The sequence below is a fragment of the Meriones unguiculatus genome, chromosome 6 (genome assembly GCF_030254825.1).
Source record: "Meriones unguiculatus strain TT.TT164.6M chromosome 6, Bangor_MerUng_6.1, whole genome shotgun sequence".
In the NCBI taxonomy this organism is placed as follows: domain Eukaryota; kingdom Metazoa; phylum Chordata; class Mammalia; order Rodentia; family Muridae; genus Meriones; species Meriones unguiculatus.
In genome coordinates this window covers 28,289,343-28,317,029 of record NC_083354.1, presented here as the reverse complement: position 1 = coordinate 28,317,029, position 27,687 = coordinate 28,289,343, and the positions used below count along the sequence as shown (strand labels likewise).

Here is a 27,687-nt window from a genome sequence, read left to right as displayed (position 1 = left end):
GAGGAATACCGAATGGCAGAGAAGCACTTAAAGAAATGCTCAACCTCACTAGCCATTAGGGAAATGCAAATCAAAACAACCCTGAGATTTCACCTTACACCCATGAGAATGGCCAAGATCAAAAACTCAAGTGACAACACATGCTGGAGAGGTTGTGAAGAAAGGGGAACCCTTCTGCACTGCTGGTGGGAATGTAAACTTATACAACCACTCTGGAAATCAATCTGGCGCTTTCTCAGACAACTAGGAATAGCGCTTCCTCAAGATCCAGCCATACCACTACTGGGCATATATCCAAAAGAGGCTCAAGAACACAAAAAGGACATTTGCTCAACCATGTTTGTAGCAGCTTTATTTGTAATAGCCAGAAGCTGGAAACAACCCAGATGCCCCTCAACTGAAGAATGGATGCAGAAATTGTGGTACAGCTACACAATGGAATATTACTCAGCAATGAAAAATAAGGAAATCATGAAATTTGCAGGTAAATGGTGGGATCTGGAAAAGATCATCCTGAGTGAGTTGTCCCAGAAGCAAAAAGACACACATGGTATATACTCACTCATATAGACATACAACATAGGACAAACTCACTATAACCTGTGCATATAAAGAAACTAAGCAAGAGAAAGGACCCTAACAAAAATGTCCAATCCCCATCCGGAAAGGCAAAGAGGATGGACATCAGAAGAAGAAGAAAACAGGAAACAACCTAGGAACCTACCACAGAGGGCCTCTGAAAGCCTCAGCTCTTCAGACTATCAAAGCAGATGCTGAGCCTGATGGGCAAGTGTTGGGCAGAGTGAATGGAATTTTAGGTAAGAACTGGGAAATAGTAAGAGCAGGAGAGGACAGGGTCTCCACAATGAGAGCAACAGAACAAGAAAATTTGAACACAGGGAACTTCCCAGAGACTCATACTCCAACCAAGGACTATTCATGGAGATGACCCAGAAACCCTGCACAGATGTACCCCAGGGCAGTTTGGAGTCCAATTGGGTTACATAGTAATGTGAAGAGGGACTGCCTCTGACATAATCTGATTGGCCTGGTCTTTGATCACCTCCCCCTGGGGGGGAGCAGCCTTACCAGGCCATAGTAGAGGACAATGCCGCCACTTTTGATGTGAACTGATAGACTAAGATCAGAAAGGAGAGGAGAACCTCCCCTATCAGTGGACTTGGGGAGTGGCATGCAAGCAAAGGGAGGAGAGAAGGTGGGATTGGGAGGGGAGGAGGGAGGGGCTTATGGGGGGATGCAGAATGAATAAAGGGTAATTAATGAAAAATTTAAAAAAAAGAAACCAAGACCCCTTTTGTAACTCTGGACTGAGACATATTTCTGGCCCTTGAATGTGCTTTATAAACAAAACCAAATGCCAAGTAATAAATCAGGAAATCTATTTTTGCAACAGAAGACACAACTGTCAATCTGATGGGCATACCAACTGCTGCATGCCCCAGTTGTTTGGTAGGTGTGCTATGATTGCTCCCCACAAAGCAAAAGCAAATGTGGGAATCATGGCTCATGTCTACAATATAGCATTCTGGAAGCTGAGGCAAAAAGATGGCTGTGAGTTCAAGATCAGCCTGGATTATACTATAAAACCCCATCTCTAAAAACAAAATAAAGCAAAAAAAAACAAAAAAAAAAAAAAAAAAAAAACTGACAGCAAACAAACCAGAAAAAAAATGAAGAAAACAGGGTGAAAACTGAAAAGATAATCAACTCTGGGTTGATGTGATATGTGTACAATATTTGTGAATTTCAAAATAACATTGCAAGGTCTGGAAATGTTCTGTTGGTAGAATACATGCCACAAACAGAGTGAAGTCTAGAAGACGTTGGGTTCTCAGTGATAACATAATGTCTCACTATCATGCAAATTTTAATTTAATAAAGGATTTCTCTTTCAAAGGAAATCACAACTGAAAGCAATCACGAGGACCCAGTTCATCCCACCGAGGCTGGTAGGAACATAAAAGAACATGGGATTCTGTGTATTTGTATATTGGACAGGAAAGCATATTTCTAATTATCTGGAAAGCTCCTAGAGGAGAACACTGAGGTAAAGGGAGCTGTGGGTGAGAGAGTCAGTGCTCCTGTGGCATCTTGAGAGTGAATGCAGGACTACAGACAGTAGTCTTCATGCCAGATCCAAAGCAGCCAGTGTTAAAGGCATCGTGCAGCAGGCTTGTCTCCTGAGATTCTAAAGGGAAATTAGGGTGCCAGGATATCTAACTCCCTGTCAAATGAGAGGCCTTAGACATAGTACCCCACATTCTGATGCTACGGAAAGATGAGAGGGTCTTAGGGTATGGACGGGGGTCATGGGAAGGAGACGAGAGTTCTAATCCACTCTTAGCAGACAATCAACGCAATCAGAGAGATGTGAAAGTACACCTTCCTCTGCCTTCCTTCTCTCCACAGGCTTGGCTCTGAGGGAAGCCCAGTGGTTTCAAGAGGCAAAGAGTCTGAGTGAGCAGCTGCGAGGTGCCTACACCAAAGCCACTTTCCGCCACATAAATTTGCCAGAGTTGTGCTCCAGCCAAGGCACTGACCACTTGCTTGGCTGTGATGTGTCCATCGTTTCAAAGCACATCAGCAGGCCAGTGCAAGGGGCCCTGACGATCCCCGAGGTCTTCACCAATCTCAGCTCGGTCGTGTGTGTGGAGGGGGAAGCTGGCAGTGGGAAGACAACCTTCCTGAAGAAAATAGCTTTTCTCTGGGCATCAGGGTGCTGTCCCCTGTTGAACAGGTTCCAGCTGGTCTTCTACCTCTCCCTTAGTTCCACCAGACCAGATCAGGGTCTGGCCAGCATCATCTGTGCCCAATGTGGGAATGATTCCACATTCTAGAGGCAGGAGACTGTGTTAGTGAAGCGTGCCTAAGCAGCAGCATCCAGCAGTTAAAACACCAGGTGCTGTTCCTGTTGGATGACTATACTGGGGTGGACTCGCTCCCCCAAGCCCTAGAGACACTGATTACAAAAAACTACTTGTCACAAACCTGCTTATTGATCACTGTCCATACAAACAGGGCCAGGTCCATCCGTCCATACCTGGATACAATTCTAGAGATCAAAGAGTTTCCTTTCTATAATACTGTCTCTGTGTTAAGGAAGGTCTTCTCACAGAGTATAACACGTCTGCAAGAGTTTATGGTTTACTTTGGACAGAATGAGGATTTACAGGGAATTCACAAAACTCCTCTCTTCATGGCTGCAGTCTGTACTGACTGGTTTCAAAATCCTTCTGACCAGCTCTTTCATGATGTGGCAGTTTTCAAGTCCTATATGAAGTACCTGTCCTTAAAGTACAAAGCTGCAGCTGAAGCCCTCAAGGCCACTGTGTCCTCATGTGGTCAGCTGGCCTTGAGAGGGCTTTTTTCTTCATGCTTTGAGTTCAACAATGATGACCTCACAGAGGCTGGAGTGGATGAAAATGAAGACCTGACCACCTGCTTGATGAGCAAATTCACCGCCCAGAGTCTGAGACCAGTCTACCGGGTTTTAAGTCCTCTCTTCCAAGTATTTCTTGCTGCCATGAGGCTGACTCAAGTCCTGGGTTCAGACAGACAGGAAGACCAAGATCTAGGAATTCATTATTTGAGACAAATTAACTCGCCCTTGAAGGCTCTGGCCACCTACAACAACTTTTTGAAGTATGTCTCCAGCCACCCTTCATCAAGGGCAGGGCCAGAAGTTGTGTCTCATTTGCTTCAGTTGGTGGATGAGAAAGAGTCGCTGAAGAACATGTCTGAAGAAGAGGATTATGTAAAGCACAGAGTAGAACATTCCTTGATAACACAGTCAATTAAAAAAATGTGGCAGTTTTCTCCTGTAGCTTTTTCTTCGATTTTTTCAGAAAATTTATTGGGCATTGCTCTAAACTTTGCTTATGAAAGCAACACAGTTTCTGCATGTTCTCCATTGATTTTGCAATTCCTTCGAGGGAGAACACTGGCTTTAAATGTATTGAATTTCCATTACTTTAGAGACCACCCAGAAAGCCTTTTACTGTTGGCAAGTATTAAAGTCTTCAAAAATGAAAATAAAATGTCACATACTGTAGGTTACTCAGTCATGAAAAAGTGTTATGAAACACTACAGCCACCAACTATAGATGAGGACTATGCATCTGCCTTTGAACATATGAAGGAATGGGCAGAAATTTTAGCTAAAAATGAAGAGAATTTATACAGTTTTTTTAATATCCAATGCAGCCATCTACCCAAAATAAATTCTGGGTATTGGAAACTGTCACCCAAGCCACACAAGATCCCTAGGTTGGAAGTTGCAGTGGCCAACATGGGCCCTGCAGAGCAAGCACTGCTCTGGGTCCTAATGGAAGTCTTCTCAGCTTCACAGAATATTGAGCTCTGCTTGTCCAACAGCAGTGGCTTTCTTAAAAGCATCTGCCCAGCTCTGGAGCTGAATAAGACCTCTGTCACCAAGTGCTCTGTGTGCCGGCTGGAGCTCAGCACAGCAGAACAGGAGCTGCTTCTCACCCTGCCTGCCCTTGCAGTCTCTTGAGGTCTCAGGGACGAACCAGTTACCAGGTATCCCTGAGTGTGCTTACACAAGCAGTCTGGCTGAGTCTGTGGTTTCTCATTCTTAGTGTTAGATGAGTAAACTTCTCAGGCACAAGCCATAAATGTGCCTTGATAAGAGAGATCTGAATACTCTCACTATTTGGGGCAGTGTATAAGGCCCTGAATCCTAGAATGGGTTTCAAGTAACTCAGACAACACTAGGAAAATATTGCCACCATCATTTCATCTCTCAAGGTCCTCAGAAGGGTGCTTGAGTAGCTTGTTGTTGGTAAATGGGGCATTGTGTGTCAGATGATGCTGGAGAACCTTCTGCACTCTCGCTGCCCAGAGGAGGAAATGGCTTCTCCAGAGAAGACATTTAATCTGCATAAATAATAATTATGTCTTCTTCTAAGCGCTGTTTGATAGTTTTCAGGATAGACTTTATAATGATGTCTTTTAAAATATATTTATTTCACTGTGTGTGTGTGTGTGTGTGTGTGTGTGTGTGTGTGTGTGTGTTCCTGTGCATGGATGTTTAGTTGCCCTCAGAGGTAAAAAGAGAGTGTCAGTTCTTTTGGAGCTGTGGTTACAGGTTGTTTCAGCTGCCTAATGTGGGTGATGGGAACCTAACTGTGGTCCTCTGTTGAACAGCAGGAGCTCTTAGTTGCCGAGCCATCTTTTCAGCTCCTAGACTTTACTATCTTTCATTTAGTTCATGTCTCAGTTTTTATACCATGGCAAATATTTAATTTTTAAATTTTGTTATTGTTAGTAGCAGAACTTTGATTTTTTTTTTAGCAGCCTGCTATATGCTCAAGTATTCTTTGCTCTGTCTGTATTGTCCATTTACTTTTTTAAAAAACTTTTTTAATGACGTTTTTGGTTTTTTTAGTAATTTATTTAATTTTTATTTTATGTGCATTTGGTGTGATGATGTCAGATCCCTTGAAATTGGCATCACAAACAGTTGTGAACTTCCATGTAGGTGTTTGGAATTGAACCCTGGTCCTTTGGAAGAGCTGACAGCACTCTTAACCACTCAGCCATCTCTCCAGCCCCTTCCCTTTTCTTTTTAAGAATTATTTTTGGAGTGCAGGAAACAGGGGAGAAAGCCACTGATCAAGAAACACTGGAATTAGCAAATAGTCACACATCCATGAAAAAGACAGACAAACAGACATCTCTTTGGTACTAGGAAGCTCACTGAACTGGGGATTGCCTTGCTCATTCTCATGTGGCCCTTCCCTGTCTTTTATTAAAGTGCATACTAGGCACTGAAATTGTATTTGATGTGTTTAGATACTTGGAAAGGAGTGCCAAGCACCCAGTCCTGGGCACCTCCAGCTTCTTCCTACCCAGCTAGAGACAGCTTCCAGGACCTGCACTTGCAGCTGCTCTCACCCCAATGACAGCAGCCCTGTCTGTGGAACTCCACAGAAGAGCTGAGCTGACTCACTGTGGCGTGTGGCTGCAGAGTTAACAAAGTGGCCTGATTTTAGGCATGTGACTGCACTGCAGAGTAAAGAGCTGGAGGCTTAAGAGAAAGAGAGTCCCTATTGTATAAGCTAGGCCATCTGGGGATGTGACTCTGACAAGGGGTTAGCATTTCCCAGGGCTAACCTCTGCCACACATCTGCTGCCCTAGCACCTGGACACCAAGGACATCACAAAGGCCAGCCTCTGGTAGAGTCAGGATGGAAATGTGTGCTGTCCCCGGGGACGCATGCACAGCCGTAGAGAAGGCTTACTTGCTGAGCCAGCTGGGCAGCTAACTAGGCACCTGAGCCCAAGCCAGCCAGAGCAGCAATACTGAAAGCAGGAACCAGCTCTGCCAACAGAGCCCACACAGCCTTCTCATACCCTACCAATTTGTCTCTCTTCTTCCTTCTCCTCTCAGCAGACCCTGACTTGCAGGACCCTGGCTCTGTTACTGGGAAGCTAGAGTCAAATCAGGGCACCTTGACAGTCTTATTTTTCTTCCCCATACAAGGAAACAGCTACCTCCTTTGCTGTCCCCCAGAGAAAAGCTAGGAAAATGAAACTAGTTGGCAACCATGAAGGACTCTGGGAGTAAAGATATTGGTGCTGAGGCACAGATGGTGCCCAGCCCTGTTCAGGTGCCAGTCCCCTGAATACCCTGGAGGAAGTACCTACAATGGCTTCCAGCTTTACAGCAGAGCCTGGAGCAGTGGCCAGCAGCCAGTGTTTCTTGATCAGTGGCTTTCTCCCCTGTTTCCTGCACTCCAAACTCTTGGCATATTATTTAATTAATACAGATTAAGTATCTGTAATCTGAAACCCTAGCACCTGAAATACTCCAGGATCTGAAACTTTTTGGATACTGATGCATCATCACAATGAAATATTCCACACCTAACCTCACATGTAAGGCAAAAAAAGAGGCATGCTGAACGTTTTATATAAGGTCATCTGTCTGTGGGCTGTGTGGATGAGGAGTATATGAAATACAAGTTTTGTCCTTAGAGTTGAGTGCCATCATCTCATTATGTCTTTGCAAACATTCTGAAATATGAAAAATTCAACTTCCAAAATGCCTTTGACCCAAAGCATTTTGGCTAAGGGGTGGTCAACCTGTATCTAGTACTGTGCCTATTGCTTAGTTGATTTTCAAGAAAACTATGACAGATGAGAGACAAATGAACTTTTGGATGGAGTCATAAACTACCCATTTCTTGTTCCCTATAAGAGGATCCCTGCCACTCATTTGATGCAGTTTCCTGAGCTCTGTGCTCAGTGTCTAAGGAGCCCTGTCTCCAGCTTGCACAGTAATGATATGCAGAGGGAGTTCTCACTCCTAGTTTTTAGATAACGGAAGAGAAATGCAGAGATATTAAAGGATTTGTCTGAGGTTGTAGCCAGCAAGCAGCCAATCCAGGACTGAAAGCCATGCTTTAGACTTTAGAGTCATGGTCCTCCTCTGCACTGCTTATGACCAGATGGAACAGTCTTAGTATGAAGACAGAATCTATACCCAGGGGCTATCACCTAAGAAAAATCACTGAGACTGGTAAAGTCATAGCCTAACTGACTGCTCCAACAGTACTGTGTAGAAGCTATTTCAGAGGGTAGCATTCATTCCAGGGCCAGGTCAGGCTTTGTGTTTTTGATGTAATATAATTTTTTAAATTAAATTTTTGGTTTTTTTATATTATTTACAGTTTATTTACTTTGTATCCCAGCTGTAGCCCCCTCCCTCATTCCCTCCCAATCCCATCCTCCCTCCCTCATCTCCTCCCTGCCCCTCTCTAAGTCCACTGACAGGGGAGGTCCTCCTCCTCCTCCATCTGACCCTAGCTTATCAGGTCTCACCAGGACTGGCTGCAATGTCCTCCTCCAGGTCAGGTTTTTATCATCCTCTTTAGTCCAGGAAAGCATTAAGCCAAAGCTGTGAGTTGCTTTCTATGTGGCTGTGGATATAAGGTGGTGTAGAAAACACAATTTCCATCTCTGTTCTTGGAAGTAGCTGTAGCCTCACATTGAAACTCAGATTTACCTGTCTCCCAATGATCTTGGAACTGCCCCCCAAGAACAGTGCTTTTCAGCTGCAGCTGTCTCTTGGGCTAGAAGTGAGGCAGTGACCTCAAGGTGAAAGTCTCCATATCCCATTACCAATCCAATTACTTGGTAGATGAGAACTGCTGGACCAGAACTCAACAATGGATCATTTAGCTCTGTGTCTTGTCTCTGACAATAGTCAGGGCTGAGTGTCTCACTCAGTTGCTTCTTATTGGCAGTCCACAGACACACTGCCATGCTTCCCTTTAAATGAAGGAATAGAACTGATCATGGGAAACAGCAAGTAGCTAAAAGATTCACTGTGCTACCTCAGCTACCACCCAGCTTCTAACGAATCCCTGAACACATTAATTAGTTTATAGAACAAATATGCACCAAGCCAGTTCTGTGTCCTAATCTATCTGAGGCACTGGAGACAATAGGATGGGTGGCTTGTTGGATCTCAGGTGCTTTTAATGGATTAAGGATATCACAGGTAATTAAACATATTCTGTGATGGATGCTACAAATACTGTATAAAGAAAGAAGCTTGCCAAAGAAGATGGATAATGAAAGCACTTGTTGTTCTTTCTTAAGAGGCTGAGGATATCTGTTGGACAAGGAGATGTGTTAGCAGAGATATGGGGAAATTTTAGGAGCAAATCATGGCTATCAGGAGGCAGATATGTGGAAGGTATCACTTCTGCCTTCTATGTAATGGAGACCGAGAGACCTCTCATGCTAGAAGCAGAAGAGTAAGAAGGTACTGATAGGAATACACTTGAAGTGCATAATAAATGGAGGAAGGGCAAGATCTCAGTGGCTGGAAGGGATGAGTGAAAGAGAAAGAGATGTGGTTTCTGAGAGATGCAGCATCACAGAAGCTTATAGACTGATATGAATTTTGGTTTTTACTTTGATGAACCCAGGAAGCCATTTGAAGGGTTTTGAGTAGTACAAGTGACATAGCAACAAAGTATTTATTAAACATGTAGTCAGATAAATATTTGTTGAATGAATACATGAAAGATTTGTGGGTGATTGAAAGAACAAATATCACTGAATCACAAGCATAAGTACACAGAGATCCAAGAAGATACTTGTCCATATTTGCTCAGAGGAGAAGGAAAACTTCCCACTGAGAGAATGATTAACCATCAGCTTGTATGTCATGGTCCCAGTGAAAGCTAGACATGGACAAGTTTGAGTCCGCAGGGCATACGATAGGTGAGTAGCCAAATGTCCATTTGGCAATGGGAGCCAGAGAGAAGCTTGCTACTGTGACGTGGCAACTCTTGGTTAGAGATGACGCAGCCATGGGTGCTGCTGTTTGTTTGGAGACACAGAGATGCTCTTCACGGAGCTTGAGTTGAGCCAGTCTAGACATCTCTGCACTGAAGTCTGATGGGCCTTCTGTCTCATACCCTGGAATTCCACATCATAGCCTCCTCCTCTTCTTTAGCATTAAGAAAGTTTTCTGCCTTTAAAGCTTATCTCAACCAGCATCTGAGGGTTGACTCCTAGCTGACCTTTCCCACTTTGTACCAACTGTCAACTTTTCAAATATACCCTTCTAAAATTCCTACCATTGATTTCCTTTCTTCCGGAGTAAAATGTTTCCTCTTCCCATCCACACCTCTGAATAGGACCATTGACCACTGTTCTGTGTTGGTTTTATGCTCATCACGTCTGCCTTCCTTCTATACCACTTTTCTTGACCCTGTGGTGTTCCTATTTTCTGCATTGAGTGTGGTGTTCATATTGTAGGTATGTCTTTCTTTTCCATCTTCCCTCCTCTTTCTCCTTCTTTTCTTGCTTTTGTTTTTTTTAATTAACCAAGCATGATTCTTCAGTCTTAGAAACTTGATTGGAGAATCAGAATGCTGGCCTTAGTTTGTTCATTAATAAAATGTGTGTTTCACTTCTCTTTTCGCATATTTGTGTGGGGAAACAACTTAAATGAATATTAGAATTGTTTGTTGTTTTTTTTTAGGTTATAGACCATCCATACACACTTTTAGACATTTATGTCAGACACCCCCTAAGAGGAGCAATCATGAAAAGAGTGGTAGTACCAGATCTAGAAAACTGCTTTGAGAATTTGCTATGGCCTAGAGAACTCATGGGGAAGCAAAATGAGGGGACAAGTTGTCCAATCACCAATGCTACTATTCAGTGGCAAAATACTGGGTGGACACCTTTTTTTTTTTTTTTTTTTTTTTGGATTGTCACATACATACATGTTACTACTCAGGCATAAGTTACTTGAGACAAGATTTCATATGATAGGTCTGATATACCTGGGTGATGAACTAACTCACAATCTCCTTCTCTCTTGCCACATTTCACTTCTCTCAGACCTTCTGGTATCTCCTTTGTTTTACAAGGTCCTGGGCCATGCTGCTTATACACTGGCATACCTCAGTTTCAGAATACACTTGTTTGCCTTCACTGGGGACTTTCTAGGCTTGACTAGTTCATCCACTTCAACACTGCTACTTAATTGACTGAATCTACAAAAAACAAACCCATGCTGATCGATAGAGAAATAATTTTGCAAATTGTGGGCATAAGTCTTTAGAGATCTGTGTGTACTGCTATTTGTTAAAATTTTGAAAAGGTAAATCAATGTTCTTTATTAAAACACAATTGCTTCATCTATTGCTAGTTTAGGCAGAGGCAGGGAGACAGGGTGCGGGAGGAGGAGCAAGGAGGAGGTTCTGTCATGCTTTTTGTACCCTTTATTCAGGGGTTACTTGTTAGTCTCAAAGGGTCAGGTGCTGCAGATGGGATGAGTGCTCTGGGGCTGGCAAATGTTTTAACATTATAAGAAAAGGAAGTCATGGGATAGAGGAAGGTGTGGGAATAGTTAATTTTAGACTATAGAAGGTACTGCTGGGATTTGCCCATGTATTGCTTCCCAGCTTGGCACTGTTTGGAAGTGATACAACTTTTAAGAAGTAGAGCTAAGTACCTATTCTCTTTGGTTCCTCCCCTCCCCTCCCTCTTCTTCCCTCCCCTCTCCTCCCCTCCCCTTCCTTTCCCCTCTCCTCACCTTGCCTCTCCTTTCCTCTCCTCTTTTTCATGAGATGAACAAACTCCTTTTTCCCCCTCATATACTCCCATCATTATGTACTGCTTTACTATAGGCTTGAAAACAATGGTACTGATCAATCACAGATAGAAACCTCTAAAACTGTAAGCCCCAATAAACCTTTTATCTTAAAAAATATGATTGTCTCAGGCACTTGTTAGAGTAACAAAAAGCCACTTAACAGAGGTGCTGAGCAAAACTCAAGGAATTCCATAATCGTCACCATCTCAGAGTTTACTAGGATAAGTTAGATTGATATGTGGCAAGAGACTCAAAGTCACAAGGCTTCACATAACAGTTTTATTTCTTGTTTGCATTACACAAGCAAGCATTGTTTATCAATGAGGCAAAGTTGATGGATGAGCCCCACTGCAAAATTGGCTACTCTATGTGCCAGAGAGAAAAAGAGACAGAGATGATTCCAGTTTGGCTCCAAAATCTTCCACTTAGTGCCAAAAATTAGCCTCCTAACTTTTAATGCCATTGGACAAAGAGACACGGGAAAACCCAGGGAGAGGTGGGCATTTCTGCTAATTTCCAGGCACAGTGGCCCTAAAAAAAAAAAAGAATTATTTTTGAAACTATAAAATTTATCATGTCCTTTTTTCCTGTCTTCCATCCAAGCCTTTCCATATACCCCTCCTTGGTCTCTTTCAAATTTATGGCATATTTTTAAAAACTAGTTGCTGATATTGATATATATACATATATGCATGTATATATTTCTAATATACTTGTATACTAATTATGTGTATATATTTCTCAATGTAGCTAATTTTATGGGGTTGTATTTTCCCTTCCAGTGTCTTCTGTAATGCTAGATTTGTGTGTAGGTATTGTTGAAATTTGTTTTTGTCATTGAATATTTGTTTTCTTCGTCTATGAGGACTGAGAGTATTGCTGGGTATAGTAGCCTGGGCTGACATCTGTGTTCTCTTAGGGTCTGCATGATATCCGTCCAGGCCCTTCTGGCTTTCATAGTCTCTGTTGAAAAGTCAGGTGTGATTCTAATGGGTTTGCCATTATATGTTACTTGGCCCTTTTTCCTTGCAGCTTTTAGTATTTTTTCTTTGTTCTGTATACTTACGGTTTTGAATATTATGTGGTGGGAGGATTTTCTTTTCTGGTCAAATTTATTGGGTGTTCTATAGGCCTCTTGTATTCTTATTGGCCTCTCCTTTAAGTTGGGGAAATTCTCTTCAATGATTTTGTTGAAAATATTTTCTGGGCCTTGGAGAAGGGAGTCTTCTTTTTCCTCTATACCTATTATTCTTAGGTTTTGTCTTTTCATATTGTCTTGGATTTCTTGGATGGTCTGTGTCAGGAATTTTTTGGATTTAACATTTTCTTTGACAGATACATCTATTTCTTCCATTGTATCTTCCACACCTGAGATTCTTTCTTCCACTTCTTGTAGCCTATTGGTTATGCTTACCTCTGTAGTTCCTGCTTTCTTCCCTAAGTTCTTTCTCGCCACCATTTCTTCCATTTTTTAAGTTTTCCAATTCTATTGTCAGGTCTTGAGCTATTTTGTTGGTTTCCTTCACCTGTCTGACTGTATTTTATCTTTTTCCATCAATTCCTTCAGCTGTTTGTTTGAACAATCCACTGTTTCTTTTATTTCATTCAGTGATTTATGCATTTCCTCTCTAAAGGCCACAAACTGTTTGGCTGCAGCTTCCTCTATTTCTTTTCCTATTTTATTTGTTTCCTCTGTTATCTTCTTCATGAGCATAGATGTTAGGTCATCTCCTTGAATTTCAGTTATGCTGAGGTGTCTAGGGCTATTTGCCCCTGGATAACTGGGTTCTGGAGATGCCAAGTTACTCTGGCTTTTGTTGGTAGAACTTTTATGCTGTCCTCTACCCATTGGGCTATCTTAGTTGTTTGAAGTTAGTTTCTGGTTGTTCCTGGACTCTTGTAGTGGAGAGAATCCCTTTGGCAGGAAGATGGTTTTTCCTGAAGGAAACCTTCTCAGCTTTTTGGGTATAGTCACTGGATGGCCAGTGTTTTTCAGGAGTTGCTATAGCTCACCTCAGGCATAGAGACCTGGGTGGTAACTGTGGTCCTGATTAGTCAAGAGGGCTCTCCTCTTACCAGGAGAAGTCCTGGAGACAGCTGCCCTCCTTCTGGGTTTCTTGCTGTAAATTTAGTGATCAGCTGCTGTAACCTGTGTGTCCCGTGGTTTGGTCAGTTTTGTTAGGGATAACTGGTTGCCCCTTGGAGGAGTATCTGGGGGTTGATTTCAGGGTTCCTGGTCTCTTTTGCACTGGGGCTCACAGCTCCTCTGTACCTGTGAGCTGGGCGTGCAGCCGCCTAGATGACTCAAGCAGCCCAGTTTCTTCCTTGCCTGTGGGGCCCTCTCTAGACAGGGATTTCCCAGTCTCTTTTGCACTGGGGCTCGCAGCTCCTCTGTACCGGTGAGCTGGGTGTGCAGCTGTCTGCACTGCGGGAGCTCAGTTGTGATGGCAGCAGGTGCCTGCGGTCCAAAAGACCTCCCAGGGAAAGACTGGATGACCTGTCATCAGACTAGCAACTTTGCTTCCTCGTGGGGTTTTCTTGAGACTTGAACTCCCAGTCTCAAGCACCCTTGTGCCCACCGATCAGACTGGGAAAGTGATCGGGACACACAGACTTGCGGCTCCAGCCTAGAGACCCAAAGCCCGCATTACCCGGGATTTCTTCCGGGTTCTGGCTGGGCAGGCGAGAGTGGACCTGACCGATTCCCACACCATGGGAGCCTCCCCTCACTTGGGAAACAGGATCACTCTAGTTTTAAGGCCCAGAGTTCAGTCTCCTGGTCGCTGCATGAACAGTGCTGTCCCACTTCTCAGACACAGTGCTCTCCTGGCGCCACCATCTTAGCTCCTCCTATTTTCTCAATATTCATAGAAGCTTTATTCTTTTTTTACAATAATTTTTATTTTTTTATATTAATCACAGGTTATTTACTTTGTATTCCAGCCGTAGCCCTATCTATCCCTCATTTCTTCCCAAGGCTGCCATCCTTCCCTCATCTCCTCCAAGCCCCTTTTCAAGTCCACTGATAGGGGAGGAATTTCTCCCCTTCCATATGACCCTAGCTTATCAGGTCTCTTCAGGACTGGCTGTAATGTCCTCTTCTGTAGCCTAGCAAGGCTGCTCCTCCCTGGGGGGGGGGGGGGGAGGAAGGGCGTCAAAGAGCCAGCCATTGAATTCCTCTCAGAAATAGTTCCTGTTCCACTTACTAGGACACCCACTTGGATACTGAGCTACCATGGGCTATATCTAAGGAGGAGTTCTAGGTTATTTCCATACATGGTCCTTGGCTGGAGAATCAGTCTCATAAAAGACCCCTGTGCCCTGATATATTTGGTCCTTGGGGAGCTCCTGTCCTCTCAGACAATTAGGAATAGTGATTCCTCAAGATCCACTTATACCACTCCTAGGCATATATATAAAAAAAAATGCTCAAGTACAAAACAAGGACATTTGCTCAACCGTGTTTGTAGCAGCTTTATTTCTTAATAGACAGAACCTGGGAACAACCTAGATGTCCCTCAGTTGAGGAATGGATACAGAAATTGTGGTACTTTTACACTACTCAGCAGTTAAAAACAAGGAAATCATAAAATTTGCAGGCAAATGGTGGGATCTAGAAAAGATCATTCAGAGTGAGGTATCCCAAAAGCAGAAAGACTCACATGGTATATACTCACTTATATAGACCTATAAGATAGGATAAACATACTGAAATCTATACACCTAAAGAAGATAAACAAGAAAGAGGACCCAGGGTAAGTTGATGAATCCTCACTTAGAAAGACAAATGGGATGGACATTGGATGTAGGAGAAAAGAAGTAACAGGACAGGAGCCTACCATAAAGGGCCTCTGAAAGACTCCACCTAGCAGTGTATCAAAGCAGATGCTGAGACTCATAACCAAACCTTGGGCAGAGTACAGGGAATCATAAGAAAAAAGGGGGAGTTAGTAAGTGCCTATCTTTAAATCTAAGATATGTTGCTCATAGACAAGAGATTGATGAAATTATTATTATTATTATTATTATTATTATTATTATTATTATTATGTTTCTACAGACAGGGCTTCTTTGTTTGGCGTTGGTTATCTTAGAACCTCCTCTGTAGAACAGGCTAGCCTCATTCACAGAGATCCACCTGCCTCTGCCTCCTCAGTGCAGGAATTAAAGGTTGTGCTAACACTGCCTGACATGATTTTATTTCTTGATTCATTCAGCCAGCCTAAATCATTTGATTGGAGAATTGGGACCATTAATATTTGAAGATATTATTGAAGTGCATATGTTGGTTGTAATGATGTGTTGTTGATTTCTGATGTTGTTTGTGCTCTCAGTAGTATTTGTACTTTAGTAATCATACCTTCAAATTTCTTCATCTCTTAGCTCAGTTCACCCCTTTCTTCAGTCTGAAATATTGTGTCCCTTAATTTCTTTAAGTTGGTTTTTTGGATATAGGTTTTGTAGCCTATTTATATCATAGAATTTTCCCCGCAATCAAGTATGGTAGATAGTTTTACTATCAGTATTAATCTAGATTGTCTGTTGTGATTTTTTTTTTTTTTTTTTTTTTTAGGATTTGGAATGCAGTGACACAGGATTTTCTGGCATTCAATGTTTTCACTGAGAAATCATCTGTTATTCTGATGGGTTTTCTTGTATGTGTGACTTGTGTTTCTTCTCCTGATGTTTTCAAATATTTTGTATACTTAATGTTTTCATTAAAATATGGCATGGAGCAGAGTGCAGGGAATCTTATTAAAGAAGGGCGATAAAGACCTGGAGGGGTCAGGATCTCCACAAAGACAACAACAGAACCGTAAATTCTGGACACAGGGGTCTTTTCTGAGACTGATACTCCAACCAAGGACGACTTATGGAGATAACCTAGAACTTCTGCACAGATGTAGCCTATGGCAGCTCAGTCTCCAAGTGGGGTCTCTAGTAAAGAGGATATGGGCTGTCTCTGACATGAACTCAGTGCTGGTACTCTGATCACCTTCCCCTGAGAGGGTGCAGCCTTGCCAGGCCACAGACGAGGACAATGCAGGCATTCCTGATGAGACCTAATAGGCTAGGGTCAGAGGGAAGGGGAGTAGGACCTCTCCTATCAGTGGGCTGAGAGATGGGCATGGGAGGAGAAGAGGGAGGGATGGTCAGATTGGGAGGAGATAAGGAGGGGCTATAGCTGGAATGCAAGGTGAATAAAGTGTAATAAATAAAAAAGAAAAGAAACAGTAATAGTTGAAAGGTTAAAAAAAGACATCAGCATTATTGTGTAGTTAGTAATAAAATTATTGAAATAAAAAAATGCCATTAAGAGTTTCTTTTCAGGTTTTTTCTATTTGGTGTTCTCTGTGCTTCCTGTATCTTCTGTGTGGGTATGTCTTCTCTTGATTTGGGCAAGTTTTCTTCTATGATGTTGTTGGAGAGCTGGTCTATGTCATTGACTTGGGCTTTTTCTCCCTCATCTATTTCTCAAATTCAAAAGTTTGGTCTTTTCTTGGTGTCCCACATTTCCTGTATGTTTCTTTGCTGTGTTTCCCCCCATATTCTTTTCTTATTTCATGTACTTTATCTTCAAGTCCTCATACTGAATCATCTGCTTGATTCATTCTACTTGTAAGTCTGTCCTTTGAGTTTTTTAGTTCAGTTATTGGGTTTTTCAATTATATATATATTTAGCTTGACTCCTCCTTAGTGTTTCTATCTTTATTGAATTTTATTTTCAAATCCTGGATTTTCTTTGTCATTCCATCAGTTTTATGATTGTGAGGGTTAGATTGGGCCTCCAAGTTGGATATGGCTCAGGTGGACACCAGAGCCTGAGCTGATATGCAAGATATGCATTTTAATCCAAACTTGTGGGGGTTGGAGAGGGTGGGAGGTAGGGAGCATCAGGAAAACTCACCCAGCTAGACCCTGGAGAAGATTGTGTAGGATGTGGCTGAAGGTTGGGGATGGAAAGGAAGGCAGGGTGGATTGTGAAAGAATTCTAGAGTTTGGCAGTGACACAGGCAGAGATAGATGGACTAGGCCGAGGTACTGGATGTGGGATCCAAACTAGATCTAGCAGTTTGGGGATGGATGATAGAGGAGGGTTGGAGAGGTACCTGGACAGACTTCGGAAGAGGATGCACAGAATCAGGTTGGTGGAGAGGTTCTGAGTTACATTTTTACGTAAGGTGGAGGTAAGAATTCAACTATAATGTTTTGCATGTGGAAAGCCAGTTGTTTCCCATGTTGTTTGTTGGTTGGGGAAAATTTTATATATTTTGTGAGTCTAGAGACCAGCACAGGGCTTCGCCTATAGTCTATAATCAGCAGATGAAGCAAATGGCCGTATCTTCATGGCTGTGCTTCCTACAGAGATGTAAGGAAGTCTGAGAAATTTTGTTCTGAAAGCATGAAAAATGGCTAAAGATGACAGCATAGTTTAGAACTTAGACTGGGGATCTTGAGTGATGGGAACTATGTGCTGCTTTCCAGATCAACTCTTTGCTAACTTGGACAAGTTCCCCGGCCTGAAAGAACTGTCTGTGAGACTACATGGCAAAGCAGATGTGCTTTCAGTCCTTCCTGGAGAGTTCCCAAACCTCCACCACATGGAGAAGTTATCTATCCAAACTTCCACAGAGTCTGACCTCTCCAGACTAGGTAAGGATGGTGCTTGGATCTCCAGCTCATGTCTCAGCTGGAAAAGCTACTTGGCTAGTAATTGTTAGAACCATCATTAGTTAAAGCTTCCCTGGGCTTCAAAGCGTGAACTGTGTCCATGGGAAGGTATGGGAACAGTGCTCTTCCTCCTTAAGAGAGCAGAGATTTATTTGTTACCCAAGTCTTTAACATGTGGGGAACTGTTCTCAGCCCTTCACAACCGCTGACTCAGTCTTCACAGCCCCTGTGTGAGAGAAGGTTTGATGATTATTGCTGATTGTCAGCTTGGGAAATGAGGTCAGAGATGGCTCAGGGCTAAGGAAATGTGTCTTCAAACAGAAGGTTTGACTGCATAGCCTGAGCTTTACACTCCTGACAATTCCTCTCCAAAGCAGTGTGTGGAGTCCTCTTCTTTTGCTGTCTGAGTGGCAAGTGCAGATCTGTCTACTGAGGGCAAAGGAATCTGACTGGGAACACTGTAGGTGTTGCAACTCTGAAGGGAAAGGCTTCCCCTACAGGAGTTCTGCACCAGTTGCCTGGAGAGTTTCCCCATTGCAAGTGTAATAGCTCTGCTTCTGCTGGGAAGGTTTCCCCAGCAAAAGTTCTGCTCAGCCAAAAGGGTTTCAGTGTGCTCCAGAAGATATCCTGGCAGTCCAGAGCCAAGGAATACCACCAAGCCACACCACATAACAAACCTCGCACAAGAGATTTATTGGGAGGGAAAACCTGGGAGGGTGGTTGCTTCTTCTCAAGCAAGAAGCAGCAGAGAACTGGGTGGAACACAGAGTTTATGTAGGGTTGCATGGTATGCGGTTGGAGTGGCAGAGCTTTCCAGGGAGGTCTAGGAGTGGAGGGATTCTGTGGCCTGATTTTTGGGATGAGATCAGGAATTGAGACAATTTTATTACTTGTAGGCCTGGGGCCTTGTGAGTTTACAATGTACACAAAGTTTACAAAGGGAGTACAGGGCTTTTGAGTTGGCTTGAATAGCCAAGAAGCAGTTAGAACCTTTTCTCCATTTCTCTTCATCCCAGCCTCCTGTTGACAGGCAGCTGTGTAGCCATCTTTCTAGAACATGCATTTAGCAAAATGACAAAAGCACCATCAGATCCTTAATTTTTAAAGCATTGAACACTAAGGAGATGTAAGCTAGGAACTGACATGGCAGATTTGCATGTCAAAACGTCACTAGAGTATGGAGGCTCCTGCCTATAGTCCCAGCATTTGGAAGGCTTAGACAGGAAGACTATCATATCAAAGCCAGCCTCTCTCTGTAAATGTAGTTATTTCCAGGCTAGTCAGAGATACAATATGAGACCCCGTCTGAAAAGAAACAAAAGCAAGCAAACAAAACATTTTCCAAGTTGAAGGTAAATGTGCTTAAGTCAGTCCTGTTGGCTTCAGTCCCATAGATCTGTGTGATGAAAGGAAACATCGAGTTCTCCCAGTTTTCCCCTGACCTCCCAATATGTGCTTTGGCACATGGATGATCTCCACACACCACATACACACAGACAAAATAAATAGGTTTACATGTTTTTAAAGTTGTGTTTCAGAGTTGTTCTCTTTTTTTATGTTACTTTGCACAGAATTCCTATTGTGTCAGTAAAGTGTGCAAACATAGAGACATTAGGATGCTGACGCTGGGGGTGAAATATAGTGAACAGAAATAGTTTTATTTTTCAGTTCTATGTTTCCAGAGGGGGTCAAGAATTTGCCCCGGGTCATCTGCTCTCTAGTCAGTTGCAGAAACTGACCATAACCCCAATGAATGTAGTCTGACTTCTAGATACTGTGCCACTGTGTCATAGAGGCACTGGGCCACCCAGTCACTGCCTATTTAATCAGTGTGGCTGGAATTGATGTTGAGGGTCCAATTCTGATAGATATTCATGGCCTTTTCTACTTTCTGAAATTCTTTCATCTTTTGCAGTTAAATTGATTCAGAACTCTCCAAATCTTCATGTCTTCCATCTGAAATGTAATTTACTGTTGAATTTTGAGTCTCTCATGGCTGCGCTTGCTTGCTGCAAGAAACTCAGAGAGACTGAGTTTTCTGGACTATGCTTTGAAACCACGTCATTTGGTAAGAACTGTACAACTTTGACTACAGATGCTCCTGTGCACAGTCATTCAATACTCTAGGATTAAAATGCAACTGGTATCGTGGGAACTGTGAAGACACTTGATCTTCATTGAGGCTTTCACAAAAGTGAAACACATCTGTCTACAATTTAAATCTTTCATTTTCAGAGCAGTGTCTTCCACTTAGTCATAGTAATTCAACCTGAGTATTATATCTCCTTTCATCACATTTGAAATACTCTTTATTTCAATGGTAATCTTGTATTTCATAGGAAACTCGTCTGACCTAACTAAAATTTATTTTCCCTTTCCTAGTCACCATCTTGCCAAATTTTGTTTCTCTGAAGATATTGAATCTTAAAGACCAATGCTTTCCAGAGAAAGAAATATCAGCAAAGTTTGGTAAGTTTGTAAAACATTGTTTCTTAATTTATTTTTCATCTTCTCCTCTCCCTCCTCCTAGAGTGAACCCACCACCAAGAAAGTTGTGTATAGTTGTTCCTTGACACCCATGGCAGTTGTGTCTAGGGCCTGCTGCTGTTGTAAACACTAGAAAATCCTCTATGATATAAAATGGTGCCATGTTTGCCCATGACTCCACACATCCTCCATGTACGTTAATCCATCTCTCCATTGCCTACAATACCTATTGCCCTGTAAACAAATGTTATGCTGTGTTCTTCTGGGAATATTGAAGAGGGAGAAGAGTCTGTATGTGTTTGGTACAGTCACAATGTTTAAAAATTCAGCCTGTGGCTTGTGGAATGTACCCATACATTAGCACACTGACTCATCTATTCAGTCTCCCCACAAAGCACACATGTACACACATGTGCACACATACACACATTCACTCACACAGAGTTGTTATCTCTACCTAAAAGGAACAAAAGGGATCAAGGAGAAACGCAGGCTCTCTTTATGCACAATAAATCTGAGAACTGTGAAGAGAAAGCTCTCTACCCTATTTTGGCATTTGTCTTGCGTTTTTTTTTTTTTTACATACCAATATTTGCATTTATTAATTACCAAAATCTTTGTTTAAGGAATTTTTATTAATTGTTTTTTATTAATTGTTTTATTAATTACACTGTATTCACTTTGTATCCCCTCATAATCCCCTCCCTCCTCACTTTCCAGTCCCACCCTCCTCTCCCCCTTCTTCATGCATGCCCCTCCCCATGTCCACTGGAAGGAGAGGTTCTCCTCTCCTTCCTTCTGATCTTAGTCTATCAGATCTCATCAAGAGTGGCTGCATTGTCATCTTCTGTTGACTGGTAAGGCTGCTCCCCACTCAGAGGGAGGTGATCAAAGAGCAGGCCAATTAGATTATGCCAGAGGCAGTCCCTCTTCCCATTACTATGGAACCCACTTGAACACTAAACTGCCATGGGCTACATCTGTGCAGGGGTTCTAGGTTATCTCCATATATGGTACTTGGTTGGAGCATGAGTCTCTGGGAAGACCCTTGTGTTCAATTTCTGGTTCTGTGACTCTCCTTGTGGGGTTCCTGTCCTCTCCAGATCTTACTCTTTCCCACTTCTTTCATAAGATTCCATGCACACTACCCAACAGTTAGCCATGAGTCTCAGTATCTGCTTTGATAGTCTGCATGGCAGAGCCTTTTAGAGGCCCTCTGTGGCAGGTTCACAGCCTGTTTCCTGTATTCTTCCTCTTCTGATGCCTTTCCTCTTTGAGTTTTAGGATGGGGATTGAGCATTTTAATCAGGGTTCTCTAGTTCTCTCTCTTGATTAGTTTCTTTAGATGTACAGATTTTAGTAGGTTTATCCTATATTACATGTCTATATGAGTGAGTATATACCATGTGTGTCTTTCTGCTTCTGGGACAGCTCATTCAGGATGATCCTTTGAGTTCCCACCGTTTACTTGCAAATTTCATGATTTCCTTATTTTTCATTGCTGAGTAATATTCCATTGTGTAGATGTGCCAAGTGTTTCCCATAAATGCTCATTATTTGATGAGACTAGATCTCAAACTCAGCGCAGAAATCTGAACACTTGCCTCTTCCTGACTGGGTCTTATGAGGCCTGAGGAGTGGCCTTTCACTGGGCCTTTTTTGTTTACATTCATTGACTTATTTCAAGTCTGTGTTGGGTGGCTGTGCATGATCCACCAAATTATGGGTCATGCTGGTCCTTTGGAGGACACCATAGTGATATGCAGTCTCACCTCTCCCATTCCCCCTCCCTAATGGTTGTCACTTGTTGATCTTCATTCATTAGTTCGGTGCCATCCTTTGCCACACCTTTTGCATACTCCAAAAAGCTGAGAGGCCTTCTTTTTCAATAATTTCTAGGGGAAAAACACCCCCATAGTTTCTAAGAATGCCTTGCCTACAATCCCTTTAAAAATGACCTGGCTTACCATAATTAAAACATCTCACATTTTGATTGTTCTTAAGACTGTTAGAAATTTCTTCTGCTATCAGAGTAGCATTATAATCATGAGATCCAATATCAGCCATATTTCTGGTCCATTCATCTATTGGTGCCAATCCTGCTTAAAAGGACTGCTCACACTTTTGCATTCTGAATTAGCATTTTTTCTGTTTTGGTTTTTTGAGAAAGGATTTCTCTGTGTAGCCATGGCTGTCTGGAACTCACTCTGCAGATCAGGGTGGCTTCATACTAACAGATCCACCTGCCTCAGCCTCCTGGCTGCTAGGATTAGAGAAATGTGCCAACACCACCCATCTCTGAATTAGCATTTCAAAAGCCAAAAATTCAATCAAAATTTGTCTGACTTGTGAATCTGATACTATTTTATTCACATTTGAAGTCAATCTTTGCAAAAGGGTCAGTATAGGCATATTTTTGGTCCTTGTAGATTTTAGTAAATGACTCCAACCTCTTTCCTGGTTCTTCAACTTTGTACCAAACATTTAAAGCTGCTAAGCAACATAGTGTCATGGTGTGATTATCATATTCAAGCTACCTTTGTACCTCATCATATTGACCTTTACCTAGCAATGGATCCTGGGAAATATTAATACTTCTAGTCTTTTTTTATGTTAGTATGTGATATTTTTATTTTTTTCTTGTTATTATTATTATTATTATTTACACTTTATTCATTTTGTATCCCCCCATAAGCCCCTCCCTCCTCCCCTCCCAATCCCACCCTACCTCCCCTTTCTGCTGATAGGGGATGTCCTCCTTTCCTCCCTTCTGATCTTAGTCTATCAGATCACATCAGGAATGGCTGCATTGTCTTCTTCTGTGGCCTGGTAAGGCTGCTCCCCCCTCAGGGGGAGGTGATCAAAGAGCAGGCTAATCAGTTTATGTCAGAGGCAGTCCCTCTTCCCATCACTATGTAAGCCACTTGGACATTAAACTGCCATGGGCTACATCTGTGCAGGGGTTCTAAATTATCTCCATGAATAGTCCTTGGTTGGAGTATGAGTTTCTGGGAAGTTCCCTGTGTTCAAATTTTCTTGTTCTGTTGCTCTCCTTGTGGAGTTCCTGTCCTCTCCAGCTCTTGCTATTTCCCACTTCTTACATAAAATTCCATTCACTCTGCCCGCCAGTTGACCATCAGGCTCAGCATCTGCTTTGATAGTCTGCAGGGCAGAGGCTTTCAGATGCCCTCTTTGGCAGGTTCCTAGGTTGTTTCCTGTTTTCTTCTTCTGGCTTTCAGAGGCCCTCTGTAGCAGGTTCCTAGGTTGTTTCCTGATCTCTTCTTCTTCTGATGTCCATCCTCTTTGCATTGCAGGACGGGGATTGAGCATTTTAGTTAGGGTCCTCTCTTTTGCTTAGTTTGTTTAGATGTACCGATTTTAGTGGGTTTATCCTATGTTGTATGTTTCTATGAGTGAGTATATACCGTGTGTGTCTTTTTGCCTCTGGGACAACTCACTCAGGATGATCCTTTCCAGATACCACCATTTACCTGCAAATTTCATGATTTCCTTATTTTTCATTGCTGAGTAATATTCCATTGTGTAGCTGTACCACAATTTCTGCATCCATTAGTCAGTTGAGGGGCATCTGGGCTGTTTCCAGCTTCTGGTTATTAAAAATAAAGCTGCTACAAACATGGTTGAGCAAATGTCCTTGTGGTGTACTTGAGCCTCTTTTGGATATATGCCTAGGAGTGGTATGGCTGGATCTTGAGGAAGCACTATACCTAGTTGTCTGAGAAAGCGCCAGATTGATTTCCAGAGTGGTTGTACAAATTTACATTCCCACCAGCAATGGAGGAGGGTTTCCCTTTCTCCACAACCTCTCCAGCATGTGTTGTCACTTGAGTTTTTGATCTTGGCCATTCTCATGGGTGTAAGGTGAAATTTCAAGGTTGTTTTGAATTGCATTTCCCTAATGGCTAATGAGGTTGAGCATTTCTTTAAATGCTTCTCTGCCATTCAATATTCCTCTACAGAGAATTCTCTGTTTAGGTCTGTTCCCCATTTTTTAAGTGGAGTACTTGATTTGCTGCTTTTCAGCTTCTTTAGTTCTTTATATATACTGGATATGAGTCCTCTGTCAGATAAAGGGTTAGTGAAGATTCATTCCCAATATGTAGGCAGTCACTTTGTTTTGATGACAGTATCCTTTGCTTTACAGAAGCTTTTCAGTTTCAGGAGGTCCCATTTATTGATTGTTGCTCTCAGAGCCTGTGCTGTTGGTGTTCTGTTCAGGAAGTTCTCTTCTGTACCAATGAGTTCTAGGGTATTTCCCACTTTTTATTTTCTAGCTGATTTAATGTGTCTGGTTTTATGTTGAGGTCTTTGATCCACTTGGAGTTCAGTTTTGTGCAGGGTGATAAGTATGGATCTATTTTCATTTTTCTACATGTAGACATCCAGTTGGACCAGCACCATTTGTTTAAGATGCTATCTTTTTTTTCATTGTATGGAAAGAAAAAATGTCTTCGTTAAAGATCAGGTGTCCATAAGTGTGTGGGTTTATTTCTGGGTCCTCTGTTCAGTTCCATTGATCCACTATTCTATTTTTATGCCAGTACCTTGCAATTTTTATAACTGTTGCTCTATAGTACAACTTAAGATCAGGGATGGAGATACCTCCAGAAGATCTTTTATTGTAGAAGATTGTTTTAGCAATTCTGGGTTTCTTGTTATTCCATACGAAGTTGAGAATTTTTCTTTTCAGGTCTGTAAAGAATTGTGTTGGCAATTTGATGGGAATTGCATTAAATCTGTAGATTGCTTTTGGTAAGGTGGCCATTTTTACTATGTTAATCCTGCCAAGCCATGAGCATGGGAGATCTTTCCATCTTCTCATATCTTCTTCTAATTCTTTCTTCAGAGACTTGAAATTTTTTTCATACATGTCTTTGACATGCTTGGTTAGGGTTACACCAAGGTACTTTATGTCATTTGTGGCTATTGTGAAGGATGCTGTTTCCCTAATTTCTTTCTCAACCCTTTTGTCTTTTGTATACAGGAGTGCTACTGATTTTTTTGAATTAATTTTGTATCCGTCCACTTTGCTGAAGGTGTTTATCAGCTGTAGGAGTTCCCTGGTAGAGTTTTTGGAGTCACTCATGTATACTATCATATCATCTGCAGATAGTGATAATTTGACTTCTTCTTTTCCAATCTGTATCCACTTGATCTCCTTCAACTGTCTTATTGCTCTAGCAAGGACTTCCAGCACTATGTTGAAGAGATATGGAGAGATTGGGCAGCCTTGTCTTGTCCCTGATTTTAGTAGGATTGCTTTAAGTTTCTCTCTGTTTAGTTTGATGTTGGCTATAGGCTTGCAGTATATCGCCTTTACTATGTTTAGATAGTGCCTTGTATCCCTGAACTCTCCAATACTTTAAACATGAATGGATGTTGGATTTTGTCAAATGCTTTTTCAGCATTTAGGGAGATTATCATGTGGTTTTTTTTTTTCTTTCAGTTGGTTAATATGGTTGATCACTTTGATGGATTTCCATATATTGAACCACCCCTGCATACCTGGAATGAAGCCTACGTGGTCATAGTGGATAATATCTTTGATGTGTTCTTGTATTCGGTTTGCAAGTATTTTGTTAAGTATTTTTGCATCAATGTTCATAAGGGAGATTGGCCTGAAATTCTCTTTCTTTGCTGAGTCTTTGTGAGGTTTAAGTACCAAGGTGACTGTGGCTTCATAGAATGAATTTGGTAATGTTCCTTCTGTTTCTATTTTGTGGGATAGTTTGAAGAGAATTGGTGTTAGATCTTCTTTGAAAGTCTGGTAGAATTCTGCGCTGAAACCATCAGGTCCTGGGCTTTTTTTGGATGGGAGAATTTGATGACTGCTTCTATTTCTTTGGGGGATATACGACTATTTAGTTGATTTACCTGGTCCTGATGCAGCTTTGGTAAGTCAAATCGATCAAGAAAATTGTCCATTTCATTTAGATTTTCAAATTTTGTGGCATATAGACTTTTGAAGTAAGTCCTAATGATTGTTTGGATTTCCTCAGTGTCTGTAGTTATATCCCCCTTTTCATTTCTGATTTTGTTGATTTTGGTGGTGTCTTTCTGCCTTTAGTTAGATTGGTTAATTGTTCATCGCTCTTGTTGATTTTCTCAAAGAACCAGCTCTTGGTTTCATTGATTCTTTGAATTGTTTTATTTGTTTCCAATTGATTGCTTTCAGCCCTGAGTTTGATTATTTCCAGCTGTTTACTCCTTATTGGTGTGTCTGCTTCTTCTTTTTCTAGGGTTTTTAAGTGAGCCATTAAGTTGCTTGAATGAGCTCTCTCGAATTTCTTCTTGAAGGCACTTAGTGCTATGAACTTTCCTCTTAGCACAGTTTTCATTGTGTCCCACAAGTTTGGGTATGTTGTGTCTTCATTTTCATTGATTTCTAGAAAGACTTTAATTTCTTTCTTTATTTCTTCCCTGACCCAGCTGTCATTTAGTAACAAGTTGTTCAGTTTCCATGTGTGTGTAGGCTTTTCGCTATTTCTGTTATTGTTGAGGTCCAGCTTTATTCCATGGTGATCAGACAAGATATAAGGGATTATTTCAATCTTCTTGTATCTGTTGAGGCTTGCTTTGTGACCAACTATATGCTCTACTTTGGAGAAGGTTCCATGAGGTGCTGAGAAAAAGGTAAATTCTTTTGTGTTTGGGTGTAAAGTTCTGAAAATGTCTGTTAGGTCCATTTGATTCATGGCCTCTGTCAGAGGCATTGTTTCTTTGTTTAATTTCTGTTTGGTTGACCTGTCCTGTGTTGATAGTGGGTATGTTGAAGTCTCCCACTATTAATGTGTGGGTATCTATACGTGGTTTAAATTTAATCAATGTTTCTTTTACAAGTGTGGGTGCTCTTGTATTTGGGGCATAGATGTTCAGGATTGTGATTTCTTCCTGGTGGAATTTTCCTTTGATGAGTATGAAGTGTCATTCCCCATCTCTTTTTATTAATTTTGGATGAAAGTCTATTTGATAAGATACTAGAATGGCTACTCCTGCTTGTTTCTGGGGTCTGTTTGCTTGGAAAGTCGTCTTCCAACACTTAACCCTCAGGTAATGTCTATCTTTGTGCCTTAGGTGTGTTTCTTGTATGCAACAGATTGCTGGGTTTTGTTTACGTATCCATTCTGTTTATCTGTGTCTTTTTATTGGAGAGTTGAATCCATTGATGTTGAGAGAGATTAATGACCAGTGGCTGTTAGATCCCTTGATTTTGATGTTGGCTGTGGTCATCAGGTTGTGTGCTTGGTTGCTTTTTGTTTTACTGTAGTAAAGTTAATTATTTCCTGTGTTTTCTTGAAAGAAGCTAATTTTATGGGGTTGTATTTTCCCTTCCAGTGTCT

The 27,687-nt window shown here is 41.8% G+C and overlaps 1 pseudogene; it reads left to right on the top strand.

Moving 5' to 3' along the window:
- LOC110543463 (baculoviral IAP repeat-containing protein 1a-like) overlaps positions 1–27,687 on the top strand; it is a 75,267-nt pseudogene that overhangs the window by 39,973 nt on the left and 7,607 nt on the right.